This window comes from Acartia tonsa, chromosome 3 (genome assembly GCF_053477335.1).
Source record: "Acartia tonsa isolate MP-2025a chromosome 3, ASM5347733v1, whole genome shotgun sequence".
NCBI classification, from domain to species: Eukaryota; Metazoa; Arthropoda; class Copepoda; order Calanoida; family Acartiidae; genus Acartia; species Acartia tonsa.
Window position 1 is genome coordinate 36,508,717 of NC_137262.1, and position 26,700 is coordinate 36,535,416.

At 36.1% G+C, this 26,700-nt stretch overlaps 1 pseudogene across 1 annotated transcript; it reads right to left on the bottom strand.

Moving 5' to 3' along the window:
• Positions 1-13,312: 13,312 nt before the first annotated feature.
• On the bottom strand, positions 13,313-15,707 carry LOC145314024 (sodium-dependent nutrient amino acid transporter 1 pseudogene; annotated as a pseudogene). Its single transcript, XR_013877597.1, has one exon. The product of XR_013877597.1 is annotated as a sodium-dependent nutrient amino acid transporter 1 pseudogene (transcript).
• Positions 15,708-26,700: the final 10,993 nt, after the last annotated feature.

The following is a 26,700-nucleotide window of genomic DNA, read 5'->3' on the forward strand; positions in this document are numbered from 1 at the left end:
ATTTTATTCTTTTAAATCATAATTTGTTGGTTCATTATGCTTTCTTATTGCATAAAAAACTACGCAAATAATATTATTTTGTCATTTGTGCCACAGACAAGAGACTTGACTGGCACAACTATGAATAGACAAAATCAATATTGTAATAAATCAATGACCTAGACGAGGTCGTAGCAAGTACAGGCGTGCACAGGGGGGGGGGATGCAGAAGGGGAAGTTGCACCAACCCCACTCCTTGGGCTTATTTCTATAATAAAGTGTACACCATCCAAGTGACTAATACTGTCCATTCAACAATATTTTTAAAAATCCAAGGGGGTGAAAATGAAAATGTAGGAAAAATAGAAGACGAAGAAAGTCCCTCAATGACGTCATAAAAATGAGGGAGTGGGAAAGAAAACCCCTAAAAAAGAGATGGATAATCCCTCGTTTTTATTACGTAACATGCTGATTTTTTTAGGGACTTTCTCGTCTTCGGATAAAATATATCTAAAACTGTATGCACGCCCTACCAATTCGGTATAAAGTGTACTTTTGCAACATAATGATTTGTAGAACAATGACAGTGTTTAGTATCAGCATAGCTTCTCTATAATTAGAGTATGTAATGACAATATATTAACCCGCGATCGTGGCTTTACATGTAGTGCATCCACTCGTCGTCGGGAAGGTGATTAGATCGAGTCTCAACACCACGTGAAACTAAATTCTTTAAAATGGCTCTTACTTTTACAATGTCAGATGCACAACATTAATAGTTAGAGTATGGGGAATGCCTTGGCTCTAAAACAGGCTTAAATGATTACCATTACATTTGGACTTCCAGATAAAGGTCGGGCAAACAAAACGATTTGTTTAAGAATCATTACTATGAAAATCAGTTGTGTACCCAGGGTTTTATCAAGGGGTGAAGAATAGCAGAAGGCAGAAATTTCGAATTTCAAATTATTATTTCAATTATGATTAATTTATGAAATGACATACCTAGTAGCAAAAACAGTACAAAAATTGAGACAAAAATTATTGATATAATATTTATTTTGAAGAAACTAGCGAATGCTCCCCTTGCATCTAGAAGCTAATTATTCTATTTACCATTTTGGATCCGATGCTAAAATCCCCTGCAATTACATTACTCCTAGAATATCTAGAAGTGAAATAAACGATTTTGATTTGAAATGTTTCTCTACTACTAAAAGGTACACACAAAAATATGATGAGCAAACAAGTAGGAATATATTCAAACTCCAACCCTGTCCTATTCATAAAGTACTCCGTCTGTCTGTCTGTCTATCGGTCAGTTTAAAGCTTAAGATCTCAGAAACTGCTGAACTGACAAGGTTGTGCTTCTCTGGAAATATAAAAACTTATCCTATGGTGGTTTAAAAGCTTTTTTTCTTGGTGATTGTGAGGCTAGTGGCGGAGCCATTAGCTATGATACAAAGTAGTTTTTTTGTTTGTCCATTAAGACTTTTCTAACCACTTAACCTATTATTTTTTTTATATAAAAACTTCTTCAAGATCCCGGAATGGTTTTGGGCTGCTTTTTCTTTCCCCCCTTCCTAATGCCTTATTTATGTCGAAGTTTGAATGTATTGATAAACTGAAAATAGAAAAGTTAGACAGGGTTGCTGTCTAATTGACAGACATGCAATATGGCACAGAGTCATTGTAGAGAATATTCGCAGTAGAAAAAAACTATTCATCTAAATAATGATGATCGTTTTTGATGAGGGATTTATTCATTATCTCACTTTTTTGGTGTCCAATGAATGCCGCATAAAGTCAAACAGCCAATTACATATGTATATCCTTATAATAAAGTAACAGGATGGTTGTCTGTTTGTTTGTATCGAAGGATCTCTCTAACCGCTAAAGCGATCTAATTCTCCTTAGCAGGGTAGCATCTCATAGGTCCCGGGAAGGATTGTAACTATTTTGAGGAAGGGTACCACCACCCTCCCAAGCGAAATCACAAAAAAATCGTAAATTTCGAGACTTGAACTCAACATAGACATGAAGAAAAAACATTTACAGTGCCCCTATTATTCCATAGATTAAAAAGCCAAAAACTTAATTAACTAAAACAATATTTTGATTCAACTAAGATAATTAGAACTTATTTTTTTTAAATTTTATTTTTCACTTTTTGTTGGCTACTGCCTATGGGTATTGAGGTTATTTTTTATGTTATTATTAATTTGCCATTATGTTGACACCCAAAGATTATAAGCACATTCTCTCATTTGTTGGCCTAAAATCTATGGAGGCCTAGTGTGCAAACATTTCTACCGATGATTTAAGGGTTATTTTATGTATCAATTATATATCGTCGTGATTTGTGGATTGAAATTTGTAATTAAACTGGTTTATTTTGGCGAAATTGATAGTATACCATTGTTGATTATCTCGTATTTCCAATCACACATTAATTAGTATTAACTGTAATTACTCTCCTTTATACTACTATTGCGTACTATCTTTTTTAGTAGCCAAGCTAATCAAACCTAGTGGTCTGTTCGTCTGTATGTCAGTCATACTTCCAAGTACATATAAGTTAGTAACTTTATTTGGTTCAGTGGAACTATCTTTTTTAGTCGGAAAGTGACGGAAACCAATTAAATTATTTTTGATTGTATATATTTCAAATATTGATGTGTGTATTATGTTATATCTGAAATAAAGAAAAGTAAGGGGAAAAAACATGTCTTTGTTATTAATGAATACCTTGAGGAAAAATGTTATTCATTCACGAAAGTATTCATTAAACCCTTTTTAAAGCAATACCTCTTTGTGTCAACTGTTTCTTATTCAACCTCTCCTAAATAAAAACAATGATTGCTTTATCCCCCTATCCCTTAGGCGTAATATTTTTTTAGTATTTTAAACTTTATAAGTAAAAAGGACAAAATTTTAGATAATTAATTTTTGTACATCTAGATTAAGTACGTCAATTTCTGCCTTTGGAAGACTTTTGTTGGATGATAAAGTAGCATTGTATCCTCTAAAAGGGGGTTCTAAAAATTCATATAGAACATAAAAGTGGATAATATAATAAGCCTATCCCAGCCAGAAAGTAGCGTCACTATCGCGCTACTATAGCGCACGATATCGTGTAGCAATCGAGCACGAGTTCTTACGATATCGCTAAATAGTCGTCCAATGCACATCGACGATATGTTACGATAAATGGTCGAAAAGGTACTTAGAGCTGCGCGATACACCCACGAAATCGTAAGCGATATCGTAAGGCTCGTAAGCGATATTGTGCCAAAATCGTGAATAAAAAGTACATATAAAAAATATTTAACATCATGTAGTTTTGTTTGTAAATATTGTATGTAAGCAAGAGGTTGCATAAAGAATTCATTTCATATTGTGCTTGCAGTCAGAGATAGAGAGAGTGAGAGACAGAGAGAGAAATGGTATAAAGAGAAACCATTTTCTGTGCCCCTCTAGTTAATGTATACTCTCAAAAGTTTTCAATTAACTTTGATAGGGTATTTCTTTGTTTATCATACTGAATAGCAATGATTTAAGGAATATTAAGACACACATTTAAAAATGTTGCCATTTAGAAAAAAAACTTTTTAAAAATACTTTTATTTGTAATATTAAACATAAACACATTATGACAATTTTAGTTATCAGTTTTATATTTATTTTGTTTGACAACAGAAAAAATGCAATATATTTTTTAAAATAATGTGAACTTCTAGCGGCCAATTTATAAACTATATTTCTCACAGAATGATGTTGATTATATGTTGGTTGTGTGTCTGTTTGTAAGTGTGTGTTGACACACATAAAATGCTATTGTTTACGATATCTTAGGGAAATCGTGGTTGCCGCGATTTTTACTACAAAATCGAATTAATCCCTAGCGATTTTTTTCGATTTTTGCTATAAAATCTTAAATAAGATTTTGGCGATAATATACTACATATCGGATGCGAGTTTCCTTACGACGTTTCTAGCTGGGATATATAGAGTTGTCAGGTATTCTCGGTGTCTGAGAACTTTAATATAGAAATGGATGTAGAATATAAATGGATATTAGGACATGAGAAAATTATCGTCAATTGAGGTTGCAATATCCCCTCGCATTTATTGGTCGGGCTGTTTATCCAGTAATATGGAAGGGAATGAGGTAAAGTAGGGGCATGGCGAAGATCGTTATTGTAGCCCGCTACAGAGTTCACTTTGTAATAGAACATGAAAATCTAGTGTAAGATCCAAATAATAATAAATCCATTAATATAGAGTAGAGACACGTAATTAATTATAGGTATTCTTACTACGTTGTAGGATATAATAAATGTATTAGAAATAGATGAAAAATCAAGCATATTGCATTTCGCTTGAAGATTCCTGTAAAATCAAAATTAATTTTTTCGTTTATTAAGTTTTGACACTTTACAAGTGTTAATGTTCGTTTTCATACCGTTTGGTATTAGTGCTTTGTATTTATGGATGTTGTAATTCTATTAAACTGAATAATAAAATTAAATTTTTCCATTAAATGAATCTATGATAAAATAGAAATTCATTTATGTTAATGAATGTGGAAAACTTAATGAATAGTTTTTTATGAATGGCCCAGAAAGATAAATATCTTTAAAAAGTTTTGTTAATTATATCCTATTAGAAACTTCATTTCTTCAACTTTTGTGTTTTACAAAACCTAACACTTACCACATCATGTATGTTTGTTTGTAATAATTTGATTCTATATTTGTTCATGTATGTCATTTGAATAAATATTATATCAAAATTGCCTATTAACAAACATTTTTTATAGGAGGATTAGTTATCTAAAGGGCCTTTGATCTTATAATCATGCATCACAAAATGACTACTGCCACTGAGCCGGTGGGTGTTTCCAAAGTGTGTCCCGGCTAAAATATCCATGTTTTATTGGCAGCACTGTCATCAGCAGTGGCAGTGGGCAACACTAAATTATTTAAAGATCTAGCTCTGGTGTATCCCGTCCTCATATCCAATCTTATTCATATTTATGCTACCTTAAAGATATTTTACATAAGAACTCAGGGAGGGAGGGAATATCAGACTCTAAATAACTATAGTACCCTTAGTTTTATAGACACAATCTCACATTGCATTGGCAAAACATTTGGGCACTTTTATCAAATCTTGATCGGTTGTTACAAACTCGCAGACTCCAACTTTTCAACCAATAACTTGAATCTAGTGAAGGTGTAATTTTGTGTTTTCCTGACCCAATTATGGTCAATTATGTTATCCCTTAAGATTCTGTGAGGCGAACTAGAGATATATTCTCTTTCGTTGTACAAATAACAGATCTATAGTGTATATGTATATACAGATAACTACCTCCCTTCCTGTTCAATGACCATATGCGTCTGCTACCAAATTATTTCCTGTTACTTGGCTGTGTTAATACACGCCACATTCTTGGTTGATTTTCAATGACCCAATTGAAAGACGGCACAAGGACAGTGCGATGGGGAGATACAGTTATTTAGCCCTTTCCCTCTCTAGTGTTTTACTCTAATGTACAAATTGAATGTAATTTGAAATGAAAGTGGCAATTTACTTTGTTACTAGATAAAGGAATAACTATCTTATTGCTTTCTCGGAAGTGGCAGGTTGAGCACTCATGATCCCTCCCTAATGTAAAATTGAATTAAAGATATGCCCTGTGGGGCCTATACTTGCTGTACCAAGTACCTGCAATACAACTAAATCTAACCTAACTAAAGTGATAAAAATACCTCCCCCTAATTTCCAAGGGATAATACAATGGACGATGAATGGTGATGAAAAAAATTACTTCTCCTGGTAATTAAGATTGTTTAAAAGTTTGGAAAGATTTACAGTCCAATGTTCCCTCCCTCCATGGATAGAATAACGTGCATACCACTTTTTCTATGCAATGGTTAGTAAAAGCATTAAGTTCAAGGTAGATTGTATATTTCCATGACGTTCATAGAACTAGCTACATATACACACATCTATACTATGCATTACTATTTCAAATTCTATGCATACGTATCGTATTTGAACATTTATGCTTTAAAGATAATGCAGCTAAAAGCTAGAATAACAAGAATGGCAACAGCAATAAAAGCGAAGCTTCACATATTATTGAAGTAGAGAAACGAACATCAACCAATTTAAAGTGATATTGATATATTATGGTTTCTCAAAGCGGCACTCTCATTCGATTTTCAAGTGACTACCTGGAGAATCCAGAGCTTCATCTGCTTGAAATGGGATGTGATACTCTAACACCCAAGGATGATAGGTTAAGTAACATTCAACAGATAACCAACCCCTTAATTGCACGAACTTTGTCTGAGAAGTCCTAACTGTGGATGGTAATGAGTAATAAACCAACTACTACCCCCCTACTCTATTTTCAAATTTTCCAAATAGCGGGAAAAAGTATGAAATATGAAATAGAGACATTTTGTGTTATAAGTTATAGAATTGCTTGGCTCTTTTTTTCACACCTGAAGAAAATAAAGTAAAAAGTTTGGATAAAAATAGCTAAATCCCTTATTCTAAATTTATACCTAGCTTCAATTATTCACACTCAATCCAATACAAAATGGAGCAAATACCATTTTCTTATATTCTAAAGGATTTAACTAAAAAATACACTCAACGGTAGCGTAACAATAGCACATCCTCTCGTCGTTGAGTAGGCGTTAGGTTCGAATCTTAGCTAAAACTGCGTCATAACTAAAGACTTAAAAAGTTGTACCTTCTGCTGCTTTATTAGACGCGCAAAATTAGTAGTAAGAGTAGAAGAGTAGTAGAGTTAGCCTAAAACAGCACACCTTGTTACCGTGTCCAGTCAGAACTTCCAGACAAAGATCGTGAAATCTAAGTGTTGTTTTTTTTGGCAAATAATTGAGATATTATTGCTTCGGAACCTATTAGTGTATAAATCAAAAGGGGTTTTTAGAAAAGTGGCACCTTCCCTCCTCCCCCCCCCCCCCCCCAAGAAATACACCCAAATGGAAAAACCCTTTGCACGCAACTATTTTAAAATATTCAGCAAAAATTCAAATAATTCCTAATACACATTTTGTAGTAAGTAATATGTCATACAACAAAATGTGATTTTCCTTAAAAATATGTATTAACCTAACTGTGCTAAATAGCCGTTAAATGGCTCAGTAATTTTTGTCATAAAATCACTTGTCATAAATATATTTGTCATAATTACTTTTGTCATAAAGGTACACTTGTCATAAAAACATTTGTTATAAAGGTACGTTTGTCATAAAAGGTACACTTGTCATAAAGGTACGTTTGTCATAAAAGGTACGTTTGTCATAAAAACATTTGTCATAAAGGTACATATGTCATAAAGGTACATTTGTTATAAAGGTACGTTTGTCAAAATTTTTTTTTTCATTTTGAAAATTTGATTCCCCCCCTCCCCCCCCCCCCCAGACAAAGAACAACTATTTTAGGTTAGGTTAGGTTATAGGCTAGGGAGCCGAGCGCTGCAGCTAGGCAGGCAAGGGGGCCAAGCGCTGCGGCTAGGGAGACAAGGGGGCCTTTATGACAAATGTTTTTATGACAAGTGTACCTTTATGACAAATGTACCTTTATGACAAATGTACCTTTATGACAAATGTTTTTATGACAAACGTACCTTTATGACAATTATTTTTATGACAAGTGTACTTTTATGACAAATATATTTATGACAAGTGTACTTATGACAAGCGAATTTATGACAAAAATTACTGAGCCTGTTAAATGACCTCATAAGAGCTTAGCTATGCATCACGAGACTCAAACGGTTTTTTTTATTTTTATTTTAAAGCGGAAATATATTTTCATTTTATTGCAGTATCAATGACTTAATTTTAAATGCACTAAAAAATGTTTGTCATTGTATGAAAATACAAAAAAATAAAAACACTTATTATCTATCCTTCTATACTAAAGTAACAGGATGTCTGTGTGTCTGTGTGTTTGTTTGTACCGAAGGATCTCGCTAACCGCTGAACCGATTGGGTTCTCCTTAACAGGGTAGCTTCTCATAGGTCCCGGAAAGGTTTATAATTATTTTTTTGGGGGGTGGGACACCCCCAACCTCCCAAAAAATGAAAACTTCCTCCCCCCCAAATTTTTTTTTGAATTTTTTGACCTAAAATAAAAAAATTTTTTCGCCCCCCCCCCAATTTTTGTTTTTTACTTTTTCTCTTAAAATCTAAAATAAAAAATTGGGTTATTTAATTCGACTCTCCCCTCCTCAAGTGCCCCTAAAGGCCTCTAGGGGCGTAGCCGCTAATAATACAAAATAGAACGATGTCTGTCTGTTTGTTTGTAGCGAAGGATCTCGTTAACCGCTGAACCGATCGGGTTCTCCTTTACATGGTAGCCTCTCAGGGGTCCCGGGAAGGTTTATAACTATTTTCTTTTTAAGACTAAAATTTAAATAGTGGGGTCGACTAACCTCTTCCCCCCCCTCCAAATTTTTTTTTTTAAATTTCTCTTTTAAAATTTTTCTTTTAAATCTATAATACGAAAAATTAATTTGTTCAAACCTAGAGGCTTGGGGCGAAGCCCCTAGTAGATTTATAAAAAGCTATGGTTTTGAAGACAAAGTTCGTTAAATAGAGAAAAATCTGCCTAAAACCAATTTAAAGATTTCCTGGGGTTTTTTTTTTGGGGGGGGGGGTGGGATTAATATTATTTAGTGGTTAAAAACTCTTAATATGGCAGTGGTGATCTACCCTAAAATATTGACTAACCTTATCAGGACTTTACAATGTAAAGGAAAACCATATCTGTTCACTCGAAATAGTTCTTCTTTGCAGAGAAGTTTCCCTAGGGTCTAGGGAAGGTTTATTAAAGTTTTTATGGAGGATACCCCAACCCTCTAAAGAGAAATTGCCCCTAGAAAAAAGTGTAACTCTCCTCTCCCCCCCCAAAAAAAAAATTTCTTTAAAAAATACTAATATTAGATTGGGATTGATACATTGAAATCATAAAGAAATGTGTTTTTTTTTATTTTTTTCAGGTGCTATATTCCTGTTTTTTTTATTTGTGCACTCTTACAAAAAAAAGTTGGTCATATCTTTGACAAAATGCATAAAAAAAAACAACAATTAAAATGGCACCATATTATATTCTATGACCTATCCACAGTTTTTTGCAAGAAAATATGACGGGAAAGTAAGAAAGACCATATGATTGGGGTAAATACAAGGTCTAGCAATCTGATAGACTAGAAAATAATAAAACAAATAACCTAGTATCATTTAATAACATAAAATAAAAAATATTACCTTTTAATTTTCTGGATTAGCTTCTAAATTGCAAAAATTTAGTTAGTAACTAAAAGTAGTTTTTAGGGAGAGAAAATGAACAGTAAATTGACTAGTATCCAAAGTTTTACTAATTTACTTCTCTAATTCGTTGGCTTAAAAACTTTTATCTGTATCAAATCTTGATTGATTGGTTCCAAACTACTCATCCGAAATTTTTAATCTCTGAATATTTTGTTTATTATTATTGGTACATTATATCCTCTAAGATCCCTGGCACTTTCAGAAACGCTTCGCTTTTAATAAAAGGATTAGTGATATTTTTTCCTTATCCTAAAAGCAAACATGTTATTTGTGATAGTTTGATTACAAAAATAATTTCTCATTCATTATTATTGACATTATGCATTTCCACGTGGTTTTTTTTTTACAAGAGAAGCTACCGAATAACATAACATTAGGATATTTTGCTTAAACCAGTTTAGAAACTAAAATTATAGTTTAAACAAATCTTTATAGAAATAAACATATCACCAATACCTTCCGAAAACTTAATTTTTCTTTATATTTGTTTTAATGTTGTTATTTATTTCCTTATTATGGGATCTAAAGGGATAAGACAATGGCCGAAAAATTGATTTACATACCCAATATTGATACTGAAAATTACAACTAACTTAGATGATAATTAGTGGTTGAAACATTTGGACAGTCAATTAAATGACCCAGCCAAGCAAGATTTAATAATAGTCTCTAAAGTCTCTAAAACGAAAAACAGAACATTATTATATTATAAGATTGGGGATTAGTGTAATAAACAGTTCGATGTTACCTCCTTCCTGCATGTTCATGTCTTAATATGAAAAATAATTAATTATAATTTTATTTCAACTCATTATTTTACATCTAATAAACTTTCAGAGAATGGAATTTAATTCCTTTTAACAAAAGTTGGAACTTTCCTGAAGTGAATTTGAAAGTTGTCTACAGAAAAAGTTTTATTTTTCAAATTTCAGTTAATTCTTGATGGAATTCTTCTTTTTTTAAAAATATTACATTTCAAATTTTCCAAAAATAAAACAAGGATGACAACATTGATATAAGTCCAAGAAATTAGACAAAGGGACAAACAAACAATAACAGATGTATAGTAATAATCAATATCATCTGGAAAAAAGTTCTATAGAGGGTGCTTAATATGGACATATTACAATTTTAAACTTGATTGTTGAGATGTTTCGCTACATTGATATACCTAATTCTCCCAGTAATCCATATTTTAAAAATTGGCTAAATTTGTTAAATGAATCAACATGCGAAGTTTGAAATCGATAGAACAATTCTAAAATGTCTAAATTAAACGATAAGAGCTATCCGTTAAGAACGGACTTGAGGTAAGCTTAGGTTTTGAAAAACTAGAATTAGATATTTGGAAAATTTTCTTCATATTCTATTTGGAAAATTAAAATTCTATCAAGATTTTGTTCTTTAGACTTTGGTAAAACATAGAAAGAAAAGGTAAGAAATAATCAACTTTTAAATTGAGGTCCTTATTAATTACGAAAGATTGACAAATTACTTGATTTTAATACATGGATTTTTCAAAATTTTTAATGATATAGACATATATATTATACATGTATTATATTTTTCTAAAAAGAATATTATGATGAAAAAAAGTTCTAGTATAAAGAAATTAAAAAAGTATGATGCCATAGAAAACAATGATTTAATAGCTAAAAACTTAATTTAACTTCTTGCATTCTATACCTCAGAGATCCAGGTATAGGTAACAGGATATATCTATAATACAGGACAGATAAAATTGCCCTATTATTTTTAATCTTTGCATGCTGATTTATGTGTAAGTTTTATATGATTATAGAATATATATATCCTTGTAGAAAAGTAAAAGGATGTTCTTTTGTCTGTAGAGAATGATCTTGTTGTCCCGATATGGTTCTCCTCTAAAGTAAAGCTACTTACAGATCCATAACTATTTTAAGAAGAGTACCTCCGCCTTACCAAGACACATAAAATCTAAACAAACAAAAAATACTTTTTTCCAAAACTAAAATTCGCAGCCGCCATTTTTATAAAAAGTTTTAGTCATCAATAGACTTTTTAGCCAAATTAGAACTGTTTTACCCTATTACACCCAAATAACTAAAAGCGAAGCCAATCTATAGTATGACCACAAAGGTCTGAACGTCCTTTAATCCCTATTATCCTTTGCACTTGGGTATTAAAGCGCAATAGGCGATGTTGTTGAAAAAGCAGATAAAACTGGTTCAAGCAATATTGATCAAACTTTAGCTGATTCTCATAGATAATTGATCTTCAAAGAGTAACATTAGAGCAAACTAATTGCAAAGAATGAAGTTATGCTGTTATCTCGTTATTTTATTGTTTAAAGGAACCCATTTTTAAGCTTTGATGTCCAGTGCAACTGCTGCAAGAGGGGCTAGCCAGCAGTTCATTCATTACAGGTTTAAAGGAATGGAAAAGAAGAAATTTTCCTTTTGCATCTTTGCAATTCAATGTTGTTGATTGCAAATATCTTTCAAATATGAACAGTCAATAATGAAATAGAAATATTGAATAAAAACTGCTCAATTTTAGATAAAATAATTAGCTTTAAAAATCTAAAACAGAAATGAATAACAGATTTTCGTATTCAAAAATTATTTTCTTTAAAATCTTATTCTTAATTAGTTGTCCCAATTTTGACAAATTTAGTTATAAATGACAATTAATTAGAATGAAGGTTTGACTAGTTTCCTATATAGAATGAATTAAAATAAAATGACCTTTCCTTTGATTGCTTGAATAATTCAAAACACAAATCCCTTTTCTTACAGCAGATAATGAATACTTTTGAATAATTTGTATACCTCAATCCCTGCACCGGCCTGCCTGATCAAAAGCCTGGACCTGCACACTTGAATAACTTAATAGGAAACACAACTAGTTTCTTCAATACACCTTTTTGCTGGAATAAAATATAATTTTTCAGAAAATGTGAATAAAAACAAAGGGAATATTGGGATAGTTTGGAGCTATTCTATAAAAGATTTTCCAGTATAGCTTCGAAACAGATGAATATTCAGTGGATTAGAACCGGTTTTTAGCCATACAGAAAAATCATGTATAGCATCGAGTTACAGACAATTTTACACGAATATCTAATTAAAAGCATAAAATTTTAATCAGTTATGTTAGAATGGGCATTTAGGTTTAACAAAACTGGTTTTAATCTTATAAATTTTAATTTTAGTATTAACGCATAGCTGTTTTTAATACGAGGCAATTAATAACTATACCTTTAATTAGGGTAAATCCTATTCATAACTAAAAGAACTAAGGTTGCTGTCCTTAAAAATTTTAGACTCCCCAAATCGGTAATTTGTTAGATAATATATATAAAGTAACACACGGAGAGAAACACAAACGTACATCTAACTACTTTGGTTTAATACAATCCGTTGTGTCACTAGCACCTACGTGAGAAATGGCAGTAAAATAGCCCAAAACCATCCCAAGACGGAGGACTCGGCCGATAAAATGGTTAATGAGGTCTTAGCTTACAAACAAAGAATAAACCTACATAAAACCTATGTTAAATACTTAATTCTTTATATTGATCTAAACGTTTGAAAAGAATTTATCTTTTTTTAAAGGATTAAAGATGTAAATCGAAACTAAACAATGAAACCGTTTTCCAAATGTTTTAGCAGAAATGATGTAATTCTTTTACATTTAATTTACAGTTAAAGACTAGTAAATTTAACCATTTTTTCATGAATCAAACAGACAAGAAAGAAGATCCAAAATTATACAAATTTATCTAAAACAAAAGTATTATATTGGTATAAAGCTCTATTGATCACGATTAACGAATTAAAATCATTTTTTTTGGCTACTTTGGATGTTACCATTCTTTTTCTTGAATTGCAAAAAGTTATTGCAAAATTACAACGGAAAATTCCTACTAAAACTACTCCCCCCTAAAATATCAAAAACACAATATCAAATATTATTATATCATCTTTATTTTTAATTCTAAATTTTCAATTTTCATCTAACATTTCTATAATATATGTTTTCTGTATATAATATGTTACACATTGTTTTTATATTAACAATAATAAAATTATCACAAATGCTACGAGTATTGTTATAAATATTGGTATATGAATTCGAATGTATCTATATATCAATAATGATCAACAAATGAACTGAATGTATTTCCAAATATTTTGAGATCCATAATGGTTGTATCTTAATTTTGTTGCGCTGCACTCCGCGTTGAAAGTTGAGCGTCTGACAGGTACACTGCTTCTAACTTGCAGATAGAATCGTCCTAGGGGAATTAAGACTTGGAGGTCTTGATCTCAATCTGTGGCTCGTTGTCCTCAAAGCTGGAAAGCTCCTCGGCGTCGTCCTGATCAAAGTTGAGCCACTCCATCCTGTTCTGAACGTTGGCGGGTCCCCAGGAAACCAGGGGGCTAAACATGCCGCCAAACTTCCGCCGCCATCCGCCCATGCGGACAAACTCAAAGATGATGAACCCCAGGATGGTCAACATTCCTGCGGCAAACATGGACCATCCAATCAGCTGGGCCTCCATGGGCAGGGCAATCTTGGCATACTCAACAGGCTTGTAAAAGATGAGGGTGTAGGTCAAAATGACTGTCAGGACTAGAGGGATGAACCAGGTCCAGCAAAACCTCCAGTAGATACCCAGTTCACGTTTCATCATAAAGTTCAGATCCTTGACAATCCTACTAGTTCCATAAACCCAGGTAAGGACAAAAACTTCAGACAGGGCCATTGCAAGGATTAACAGGCTGCCGCCGTAATAATCAACCAGCTCAAGCATGGGTTGGCCGCCAGGGGTGGTGAAGACAGCTCCAACAAGTACACCAGCCAGGCAAACCATTCCAGATATGACAGTTTTCTTCAAGTGAGGGCAGGCATCTTTCAGCACTGTTGTGATGACATTAACAAAGCCGACAGCTGTTCCAAGGCCGAGGGTGATCAGCATCAAGAAAAACAGGACAGCAAACAGCTGAGGGGCAAAGTCCATCTTGGCAACAACCTCGGGGTAACTGATGAAAGCCAGACCGGCACCGGACTTGACCACCTTCTCAATTGGCACATCTAATTCGTAGGCTAAATGTCCAAGGATGGAAAATGTAATGACACCCGCCAGAGTAGAGGTCATAGTGTCAGCAATTGAAATGATCGTGGCATCTCTGTAGATGTTGTGGTGGAATCTGTTGTAGGAGCTGAAGGTGATGATGCATCCGAAACCGATACCCAGCGAGAAAAATGATTGTGTCACAGCAGCATACCAAACTTTGGGCTCATACAGCTTCTCCCATTGAGGTGTGAACAGGAAGATGATACCGTCCAAGGCTCCAGGTAGGGTCAGGCCACGGATTAACAGGCAGATCATGACAGCATAGGGAAACAGGGAGGTGAAGTAGGCAACCTTACCAGAGCTGGACACTCCCTTGCGCAGAGTGATGAAGATCATCAACCAGCAGAGCACCAGGCAGCCAGTCAGGGCGGGATCAGGCAGACCAATTCCATTGGAGATGTCAGGAATCTCTTTCAAGACTCCGCGCCTGAAATACTGTTCAGATGAGGCCACTACAGTAATATTTTCATCCGTAATGTTCAACTCTGACTTGTTGTGGCTGGACGGCAGGCAGACAGTCATGGCCTCGGCCAGGTCAGGATGGCACACAGTCCAGGGGAGCACAGCCTGCATCGAGGAGAACAGGTAGAAGCATGAGATTCCTATTAGCACACAATAGTAGGAACAAACTATGAAGGTGGCAAGGCTCTGGCCGTATCCAATGCCTCTGAAAGCTGGTGCAAGATCCCAGATTTTTACACAGCCACTGCTTGAAAATTGGCCAATGCTAAGCTCTAGCAAATACAAGGGTCTTCCAATCATAAGCAACACAATTAGATAGGGGATAAGGAAAGCACCGCCGCCGTTTTCAAAGGCTGTGAAAGGAAACCGCCACACGTTTCCCAGCCCAACCGACATTGACACACAGGAAAGCAAAAATTCGATGGGGTTGTCCCACTGTTGGCGGCCGTCGCCTCCGGCCTGCTCCAGAAACTCCTCCGGATCATGGTCGACCACAAGGGCGGCTCCGGACTCTGTAACCGGCAGTGAGACTGGCAGCTGGTGCGGACGTTTCCTCTTGGTTTTGGCGTCCTCCCGAGCTTCCTCCTCATCAGTTGTGACCAACTGCTGTAACCAATTTAAAACTGGCATCTTCATTTTTTATGTATTAACTTTTAATTCTTTGATACTTGTTATTAGATAACAATTTGGCAAGAATTTGATTCTTGGTATTTTTGTACTTGGTTTGGATGATCCAACACCGAGCAGTTAAGTTTAACTAAGAGGGGTGAGTGAGGGTGCACAGCTTTTATAAAGTTCTCTTACTCACAGAGAATGTCAGAAAATTAGAGAGAATAAAGGGTTGGCAAGCATTAAGGGAGGATGGAGATATAGAGTCTATGAGAGAGAGAAAGAAAGAGCGAGAGAGAAAGAGAGAGGGAAGAGAGATAGATAGATAGATAGAGAGAGAGAGAGAGAGAGTGAGAGAGAGAGAGAGAGAGAGAGAGAGAGAGAGGGAAGAGAGAGTGAAAGGGATCTAGATCATGATAGAGAAATGGTCAATTGGAGAGAAAAGAGAAAGGGAAAAATAAGCAGGGGGGCTTAGAGATTGTGAAGGGGGGGGGGGGGGGCGTGTTAAATAAGGCCTCTAAAAGGCGCAAGGGGATTGAGAAGCCTTGTGACAGGCCTATAGCTATGAGTAAGCACACCTTGTGCCGGCTAAAACACAGGTGTTCATGCAATACTATAGAATTAGGTGCAAGAGAAACAGACTTTTTAGTTACAAAAATGATAGGAAAAAGGAAAATTATAATTTGTAAAATTAACACAAAACAAACCAAAAATTAATTACATAATCTAACATTATTCAGGCTATTTTCAATATTATGCTTATCAAAATACTTCTTTGTTTCTACTAAAATAATCTGCTATTTTGTATAAACTGCGAGTTTTATATTTGTTGAATGGAAAGGGAAAATATATCAGGTGATGGGAAGTATGTCTTTCTTTCTTTTACTTTTTAGTAGCGCAGCTACTTTATATAGCAAGGGTATGTCCGTGTGTAAAACTGTGTAAACAACCTCTAACCCTGTCATATTTTGTAAGCTTTTTATTTTGAGAGAGGCCAAATGCCCCTCATTTTAAAGGTTTTAGGGGGGTAATTTAATGTTAAAGAGAGGTTTCAAAGTTTTAGTTTTAAAAAAGTAGTCATAACTGATTTATTATTAAGATAATAGTTCTCTAATGAAAATATTAATTTAACTGGATAATGTTAATTTATTTGTTCATGACGAGCTACTAATGGAGAATATTGTCCTCTTTCTCTGGCACTTTCTCTTTATCTCTCTCAGAGGCCGGAAGGAAAGAGAATTGGTGTGGAGGGGGGGAGGGGGTTGACTGGAGGATAATATAGAGAAGTGTACTAGACCCAGGGATTTCTAGGGATAAGACAATGATGAAAAAAATTATGTACAACCCTTATTACCCCAAATTAGATTTAATTATTATTAGAAAAGTTTGATCACTGAAGGTTTTTACAACCAAATCAACATGAATTGTGTTTTTAAGCCAACAAATAAGAGAACGTATTTATTAGTATTATTACAATGTTCCCTTCCTCCCTGACTATACCTTAAGGTCTACTCTCTGAGATAGATAGATAGTAAAGGTATAATATGAATGGAAAATTACCAGAGTTCTGAGCGTACATACAACTCCACTAGTCGGCGGTGACAGATACTCAGTAGTCAGAGAATATACACAAGTATGAAAAGTACAATAACAAATTACCAATAACAATAATGAATAATATATCACTGTCTCTAAATTCTAAATATTCTTTGGTTTATAAATCTCTCAGTTTTGTACATTTTAGGCTATATACTTTCAAAGAATATTTGTAAACTCGACAAATGTCCAGATATACTGTACAAAATCAGACCTTGAATTTGCATATCATCTTGTTTTCAAGTATATAAGATGGAGATGTTTTTACAATGTGTTTAATATTAATGCCTACTGAAAAAATACACAATATATTTTTTTTGTTTCCTTAAACTATTAACTAAGGTTGAGTAACCTAAATAATAGATAGGGTTTTAGGGCGGTTTTAAGCTATATTTATCTGTACCCACAATCAAATAGAAAGCTCTATATTATATATATGCTAGAAGTGAAGAAAAACCTTAAAAGCGAAAAGGTACACTGTGTAGAAATGAGTATTTCAATTCAATGTTTTCCTATCCTTACGTACAAAATAGTATGTTAACCTGTGTGTATACCTAAGGATCTTGCTAACTACTGAACCAATATGACAGAAAAATTATAGGCTTAGACTTTTTCCAGAGCCAAAAACTGAAAAAGTTTCTATAGACAATTTTGCATAAACAGGCGCAATTACCAAGTTTTTATGTGTAATAATAATACGTCATTTCTAGAGATTTTTTAGTTCAAAGCATCACAATAAGATATTGTCTATTACTGCTTTGGTATTAAGCTGTTATTATGGACATCATTGATGACTAAAGGATCAACCTTATTATGCATAGAATATGCTAGAATGAATGAATGAAAAGAAAGGGAAATTGCAGGGAAGAGATGGAGGTGACAGTAGATAATAAATCATACAATTTTCTTAAACGTTCTCACATTTATTGGATATAACCAGAGTCCAAAGTTTTATAATAACGTTTTCTTATTCGTTTGGTTAACAACTTTGGGGACTTTTAAAGAATTTTTATTGATTGGTTTATCAAATAGAATGTCCAAACGTTTCAACCACTATCAACCGCTAATTGTAATCTACAGAAGGGGTAATTTTGTGTATTAACATTAGGGAATTAAATGAATTTATCTACCATTGTCCTATATATATCCCGCAAGATCCTTGTAAAATTGTCATATTGTCATCGGATAATATGGTCAATATTGGGATTAATAGCAAGAGTAATAGACTAGAAATCATGTTTATTGATAACCCAAATACAATGTCTTTTATTTAAAAGTAATTATTTAAGGCATCGTTCTATAGACAGCTTTCTACGGATATTAAAATGAAAAATTATAAGATTAAAACCAGAGGAGAATTCTTAAAAATAAATTTGCCTCACTAAAATCAGTTTGCCCCACTAAAATCAGTGAGGCTCGCTGAAAATTTAGAGGGGATAATTTTGCCTCACTAAAATTTTAGTGAGGCAAACTGATTTTAGTAGGGCAAAAGTTTTTTTAAAGAATATACCTCAGTTTTGTTAGCCCCGAGGGGCTAAATACCCGGGCCAAACAACTAGTATCAGTTTTAAAGCTGTATCTATACATTGAATATAAACAGAAAGTTGTTTATATAACAATTCATAAAACATGAAATTATTTCTGTTGATGTATCATAAAAAAAAGGATCTGTTTTATAAATACCTGGGATCTCAAGGGATTTAAGACAATGACGGAAAAATTTTCCTTTAGTAAAAATAAATTCGAATACTGAAGTTTTATACAACATAATAATGATTTGATAAAAGGTTTTAAAGGCAATGAATTAAAAATCGTATGTCTCAACCATGACACTTTGGTTGAGTTTGACTTCCGAATTAGCGGGAAGTTCTCGAGATCTGTTGGCGAACATACAAACCCCCAATACCAGGAACCATCAAGTTTCAACAGCAGGTTTGAATATAGATTTATTGATGAAATTATTTCAAAGTCCTGAAATTACAAAATCAATTAGTTCATAATTCCAGTTATTTATAACCACGTAACCTTAATTGCTTTTTAAAAATCATTTTTCTCTACGATTAAGAATCTTTGGAAACTTTGGCTTTAAAGGAAAATTATTTGGTTTAATAAATCATTGTTAAATGCAAAAATAAAGGCACATAAAAATTACTAAAACATATATTAATCATAATTAAGTTTCATGCTTAGCTGGCTAAAGCCTTTTTAAAACTACATATAGTCGTCCTATACACCATTCTTCCTAATAAAATTAACAAATTCTACCTGAAGTTCTTATGGTTTCAAATCCCTGGTATACTAGGGTCGTTCACACACTATGAGACCAATGATAGGCCCAATTTTGTTCTCCGAAATCTTCACACACTCATATCTCATTCAAAAGTAACGAACGTGCGCATCAAAATATACAAACAATCCATGCCACGCCACATTATGAAAGGAAAGCCAAAAAAGACGACATTTGCGCTTAGTTTTAGGATAATGATAAGGAATTAATTTCGAACTTGATAAACACAAAGCTTCCTCGAAAAGAGGTTAAGACACACCCCCCGTTTGAAAGTCAAATTAACTTCCTTAACGAGATTCAAGGTTTTTTTTTCGCTGAGCACTAGCAACATTTCTCACTAAACTCAACTCACCATAATCACATGAGAATGGCCACATCCCGAAAACGTGACAATTTTGCTCCTAACTAAATGAAACCCTGTGAAATGCATACACAATATTATACTCCTCACTAGGACTCATAATACCTCACATTTTAGGATAGAAGGATGGGGATTGGTTTGTACCATACAACATTCCATGCACATGACAATCACAAGATCACATACACAAATCCTAAAATAGATAATCCTATTAATCATGATGTTGTAAATATAACAACTATACTAAATAATAATCATTTCATAATCAATAGGTAATAAATCATTATAAATAAATCAATAAGTACCTACGAAATCAGGTTGAAATGTAAACATAATGGTAAAATAAAACGAAATAAATCTTAGACAAGAAAATTAAGATTTATAGGTACTTAAAACTAAATTTGTTAAGTATCAAAAAGAGTAGTAAGAAAAAATATTTCAAAATCCTTGGGCAGAAAGTTTTTCAAACCTAATGAATAAGAACTGTAATATCTTAATCAACAATAAAACTTTTTAATACTTAAAGAATAGCAAAATAATAATATCTTCGTTAGAATTTTCATTGAAATTATGAAAAAAAATACCAATTTTTCTTTGTAAAAAAATATGAGACTTTAAATATGAATTTTCAATCATTCCTTGATCTGAATAAAAAATGTTTTACTTGATTGAAATTCATATATCATTTTAAAAATCTGCTAAAAAAAATTCTTGATTTTTTTCTTAGAATAAATATCGAATCACGCAACCTCGACACATTTATTCCTTTTTGTTAAACTTTTCAGGTAAGTTTTATAATGAATTATACTTTTGAAAAGAAATTAAACTCAATAAAATTAAATTTGAGCAAATGAAATAGAATAAAAATTAATCGCATTTCATTTGATTCTTATTTTAGGCATAAAAATAGGCATATGAAAAATGTGGCTTTTTACTAAAAAAAATCTCAATTTCCATAAAATAAGAATCAATTATTAATCATAATTTTTAACAACTGCCTGACTGATACAGCATGTTCTTCCAGGGGAGATTTATCTGTCAGCCTGAACAAGACTCTTGCAGTCTTTCTCCCATCCTCAATTCTCGTCACTCGGCCCATCCTCAAACATCTCATCAGCGGATTGGTACTCGTAACCAGAACTATATCTCCGTCAGCTAGTGGCTCCGCCATCTCATCCTTCCACTTGGACATCCGTAATATCTTCGGTAGGATCTCCTGGCGGTAGGCAGTCCAAAACTGGGCAGACAAATCTTCTAACAACTTCAACCTGGAGGAAATTTGGTCCTCCGGTTTCATCGCCACATTGCACAACGGCTGGCGGTCAACATTTCCCAGCAGCTGGCCAGGGGTAATCAGCCGCCAATTCTCCACGTCGTTCGCAGCTTCTATCGTCAATGGTCTGCTATTCATCAACTTGCTAACCTCCGCCAACAGCACCAGGAGCTCGTTGAAATTAACAGAACTATTCACCAACTTCTTGGACAGCAATCTCTTGGTTAATCCCACCATTTTCTCAGCTTGCCCAATGAAATGGTGGGCTCGGGCCTGGATCTGAGACCAAGAAAACTCTACCTGGCTGCCCAACTTCTGCTCTAAAACCTTGCGAGCACCGGATAATTGTGTGCCCATGTCGCTTACTATGACCTTCGGCAGACAATGAACAGCTTCCAACTTGCGCAGGGACAACAGGATACTGCTGGTATCATACTTTTCCAAGGCATCTAACCATAACGCCCCTGAGAACCTGCAGACCACCACGAACACCCACACCTTCTTCGTTGCTGTCTGACTCCTCGTTTTGGCGGCAGCTCTCCTCGTAACCAGCGGACCCATCAGGTCGACTTGCACAGCTTCAAAAGGCCTGCTCGGGACCAACTTGTCAGGTAACACATCCTTCATGGTAGTACGACATTCCTTAGCCCTCTCAACACTGCAGGGCCAACACTTCTTCACCTCCATGATGGACAACCTCCTTGCCTTCACAATCCAGCACCAACGGCGGCTCTCAGCTAAAGTTCCACGGACTCCAGAGTGAAGCTCAACATGCGCTTCTCTCATAAAAACAGCAGCTAACCAATTACCAGGCTCCAAAATTATTAAACCTGGCATGTCTTCAAATATCATTTTACGGCCACCAGTAATGGCGTCAATGACGGGCTCTCCACGACCAACCATTTTAAGTATTCTCATCTCCCTGGTCACATAATTTCCTCCGGGACCAACGACAGGCCAGGTCAATGATACTTCATGCACTAATGGATTCAATGACGCATAATTGCCTTTAGCGTCATTTATCCACTCATCCTCTTGGCTTCGTGACACAATGAAAAGTTCCGCCGCCGCCATAAAATTGTACAAAGACGGCTTGTACACAGAATCTGCGGCTGCTACATGACTACCAGCGGCTGTAGTCTTACCTTCTTGTCTGCTCTTTAGCTTCTTCAACCAGGTGTTCGCTACTTGCAGGACAGCTGCCATAATACGTTTGGCCTGTCCAAATGATCTCCTGTGCTTAAACCTAAAGACATCTTCAGCGGCTTCTCCGGCAACCTTCATTGAACATAACTTAACCATTTTGGTATTCAACTCCTCTGGGGGTAAAACCTGCTTGACTTCTTCGGCAGTTTTCACCGGCCACGCGCTTTCCTCCTGGCGCAACCATTCTGGGCCCAATCTGTACCTGGAACCTGGTCCCAAATCTGATACCTTGCAGGTGCTTCTGGTGCCCAAATCTGCAACATTGTGTGTCCCCGGGACCCACCTCCAATCATCCTTGTTGGTTGCAGATTGAATTTCTCCAATGCGATGAGAATTAAAAGTGTTCAACATAGCACTGTTGGAAACTATTTGTGATAAAACACACGATGAATCAGTAAAGTACATCACTCTGACAATATCAAAGGGCAGGGCATCCCTGATGGACTTTGACAACCTTGTGGACATCTGGCACCCCATCAATTCAAGGCGTGGAATTGATTCACACTTGACCGGCGCAACTCTTGACTTGGTGGCTAGCAGAAACGTTTCAAATCCTTGTCTAGTTGGCCACCTCAAATATGCATTACATGCATAAGCCTCTGATGACCCATCCGAAAACATCATCAAGGATGGAAGGCCAGTTGGTTCATCCGGGACCACACAGCGGTCAAACTCCAATTTAGCAACCTCAGCTCTGTCCTCCAGCGACTTAACAAGTTCATCCCGTAGACTTTTTGGAATGAAATCTTGCCAGCCCAAATTCAGCAAACATGTTTTCCGCAGGACAAGTTTAATTCTCAACAGAATAGGGCTGCAAAGCCCGATCGGGTCGAAGGTTTGGGCGGCGAACCTGTGGACCATCTTCTTTGTCAGATTCTCGTCCAAGGCGTCCTGGAGGTTGTACAAATCAGCATCCTCTTTCACCTTCTTTCCCTTGATCTTACCATCTTGGTTGACTCTTGTGGCGATGGACAACACATCGGTGGCTGGCTTCCATATCAGCCCGAGAACCTTGGTTGGCTGGCAATCATCTCCAGAATAAATGACTTGTTTGAAGGAAAAACTACCTTTGCCGATAATTCTGTCGGCCTCTTTCATCATCTCCTTGGCTTCTGGCTTCGATCCTGCTCCCGAAATAACGTCATCTATGAAGCTGTGCTTCTCAAGCTTGACTGCAACTGGAATCTGAGGTAACTTGAATTCCTCATCAGGGTAGGTAGGTATTTGTGGCTCCTTCCATAATTCAGGTTTAGCAACAATTTCACTACCGTTTATCTGCCCCTCTCCATACATCTCCTTGACCTCTGCTTCACTCTTTCCGCCGAACAGGCGGGACGTCAACTTCAGGGCTGTAACTGCCAAGTTTCCCGCAGCTAACTCGCCAAAATTCACAACTTTAGTCAGGTAAATTTCAAGAGGACCGTCTGGCGTCGGGGAAAATAAAACTCTCTTCATCTGGCTGTCGAACTCTGTGGCCAGGATGGAGTTATAAAACTTGGAAATATCCGCGGTTATACCAACCTTGTAACCGCGGAAAAGCATCAAATGATAAAAAATCTTCTGCATTGGCGGCGGGCCTCCCAGCATTATGTTATTAAAACTGGTACCTTTGAACGTCAGAGAACTATTTGCACACAATCGCATAGGTGTGGAACTTGAATCCTCCTTGAAAGCAACCACTATTGATGAACAAGACTTAGGCCCTTCATACTGCAATTCTTCAGGCGTGGCTTTTTGGAATACGCCTCTTTTTATGGCGTCGTTGAATACCTCCACATACATTCCATAGGTACCTTCCTTGACCATCTTGGCACGATCCTTTTCAGCAATTTTGCGGGCTAAACTCTCATTGTAGGGTAAAGTGTGAGGATCTTCAATATAAGCATATTGACCTGTCCACTTGTTGGACTGCAAGTCTAGTGTTAAACCTGCCTCAATTATCCTCTGCCTCTCACGCTGGTCCCAGGTAGTGCCGTCGGCCATAGCCTTGCACTCTTGACAAGCAGTACATCCTGGACAAAGTGCCTGCGGCTGTACGCCAAACGATTCAGACGTCAGAAAGTCTGGCAAGGTGCCTCCACTGACACTGACAGCCTTATAAGCCGACTTTTGATCTCCAGCTCCACCGTCAGCACTCGTACAGATAAAACCACTACCAAAAATGGTTCGCCACAACATAGACTGGCCCACTTTCTGGTAGGTTGATGGAAACACGTCAGGATGTGTATTTCCAATGATGATATCTAAGCCTCCACTAATATATGTAAACCTTTCTGGCGGCATTTTAAATATCTCGGCGGCAGTTTCGGGGTGGACCGAGCGCATCTCGTTGGCCCCGCCGAGGGTAGGCATGACAGCTGCCTCAAACTCCCTCAAATTGCCGTCCCTATCCTTCAGATAAAACACAACATTGCGGCAGGAAGACTCACTGCCATCAGCTACAGAAATAGTTGTATATCTGCCGGTAGATTTCAGCTTCAACTTGTTGGATAACTTCTCAGACACAAGTGGCAAATTTGCCCCGGAGTCAAACATCACAGTGGCGTGGCAGGTGCCGCCGCCAGGTGCTACAACAGGAACTAACTGAAGTAAGAAGGTACAGGGGCTGGGTGCAGAACTTGACTTGTAGACTGTATTCACACCAGCACTGGCCTCATGGAGTAACCTAGAATGGTATCTGTCGCAATTATTGGTACCACAAACACCAAGCTTATCCGATTTATTACACTTGTCAGCAGTATGGCCGTCACATAGGCAGAGTTCACATAACTTCTTCTGCTGGACAACTTTCTTTCGGTCAACCACATCCATCTTCTTAAACGTGAGGCAACGGAAAATCGGGTGTTTCTCCTTGCAGCTCTCCACAGGACATGTACTGTTCCACTTGGAAGCCTTGTCCTTTCCAGCCTTACCATTCTTATTGTCGCTGCGGCCAGATACTTGCGCGGCGGCAGCTCTGTCACGATTTCTCTTGCCGGCGCCATTGTCATAGGACATATCACCGGCCAACATGGCACCCCTGGTCCTCTCCAGCAGTTCTACAATCTTCTGGATGTCTGGTTGGTTCATGCTACCTAGCTCCATCATAATTTTGTCTCTCAAATTTTCAGGGCACTTGTCTTTAAAAATATGAATAAGAGTTAGGTGATTGTAATCCTTAGCTGCAGAACCAACGATGGTTTCTACCTCCTGCATCATGCTCTTGAAGGTAGCAATTGCGTTAACCACGTCCACAGGTTTATCCACAGGTTTCATCTTGTTCAGCTTAGTTAAAATCCTCATGAACCGGCGAGTGTTTGATAAAAACATCTGATCAAGAAACGACCATTGTTCATTATGATCTCTAATCGCTGACACTTGCTTGCGTAGTTCCGGGTTGGTTATCACCTTCTCCATACACAACATCAGACTTAACCTCTGGTCAGCAAATCCATAACCAGAGCATAGATCCTTAAAGACCTGTTTAAAGTTTGGGTAATCCGTGTCAGTACCGTCGAACGACGGCAACAAACTGTTGTCCCAGCGCCCATACTGCGGGTTGGAACTCCGAATATCCACGGCAGACATACTTCTGGAGAGCATGGCAGGTGTCCCACTCTCATCCAGGTTAGATGAACGACGTTCCATCTCTCTAAGCCTTCGGTACATATCACGTACTTCTTGGCGCAACTCCACGGAAATTTTAAGCACTCCCATGTCCATCTTCACCTTCTCAATGACGTCGAGGTTCCTGGCGACAGTGCTTGACCTCGCGTCGTCTGAATCATTGTCAAGCCAGTACAGAATTTTTGTACACTGCTCCAACGACGCATAAACTTTATCTGCAACAGTTTTCTGCTCACTAGCTTCATCCAAATCACGCTTGAACTCGCGCAGCTCACTAGTCTCCACGGCAGGTTTTAGACTTTTTATTAGGTCAGATTGGTCCTTGACCTCACTAAAAATGTCACGAATTGATTTTACATTCACATTTTCACATGAACTAAAACTTTGGCAGGCTTTTAGATTGTCATAAAACACTTTTAACTGTTCGTCAAACACTTCTAGCCTTTCACTGCCAATAGCGATAGCTCGCTCAATTTTCTGCTTTTTGGTTAGTGGCATAATGATTCACTAGGTACTTATTTCACAGAAAAATTGTCACAGTTTATTGCATCAATAATTCACTAGATGCTATTGATCTCTTGATGAATGCTAGCGCCTATCCATCAGATACTTTGAAATTGTCTCAACCATGACACTTTGGTTGAGTTTGACTTCCGAATTAGCGGGAAGTTCTCGAGATCTGTTGGCGAACATACAAACCCCCAATACCAGGAACCATCAAGTTTCAACAGCAGGTTTGAATATAGATTTATTGATGAAATTATTTCAAAGTCCTGAAATTACAAAATCAATTAGTTCATAATTCCAGTTATTTAT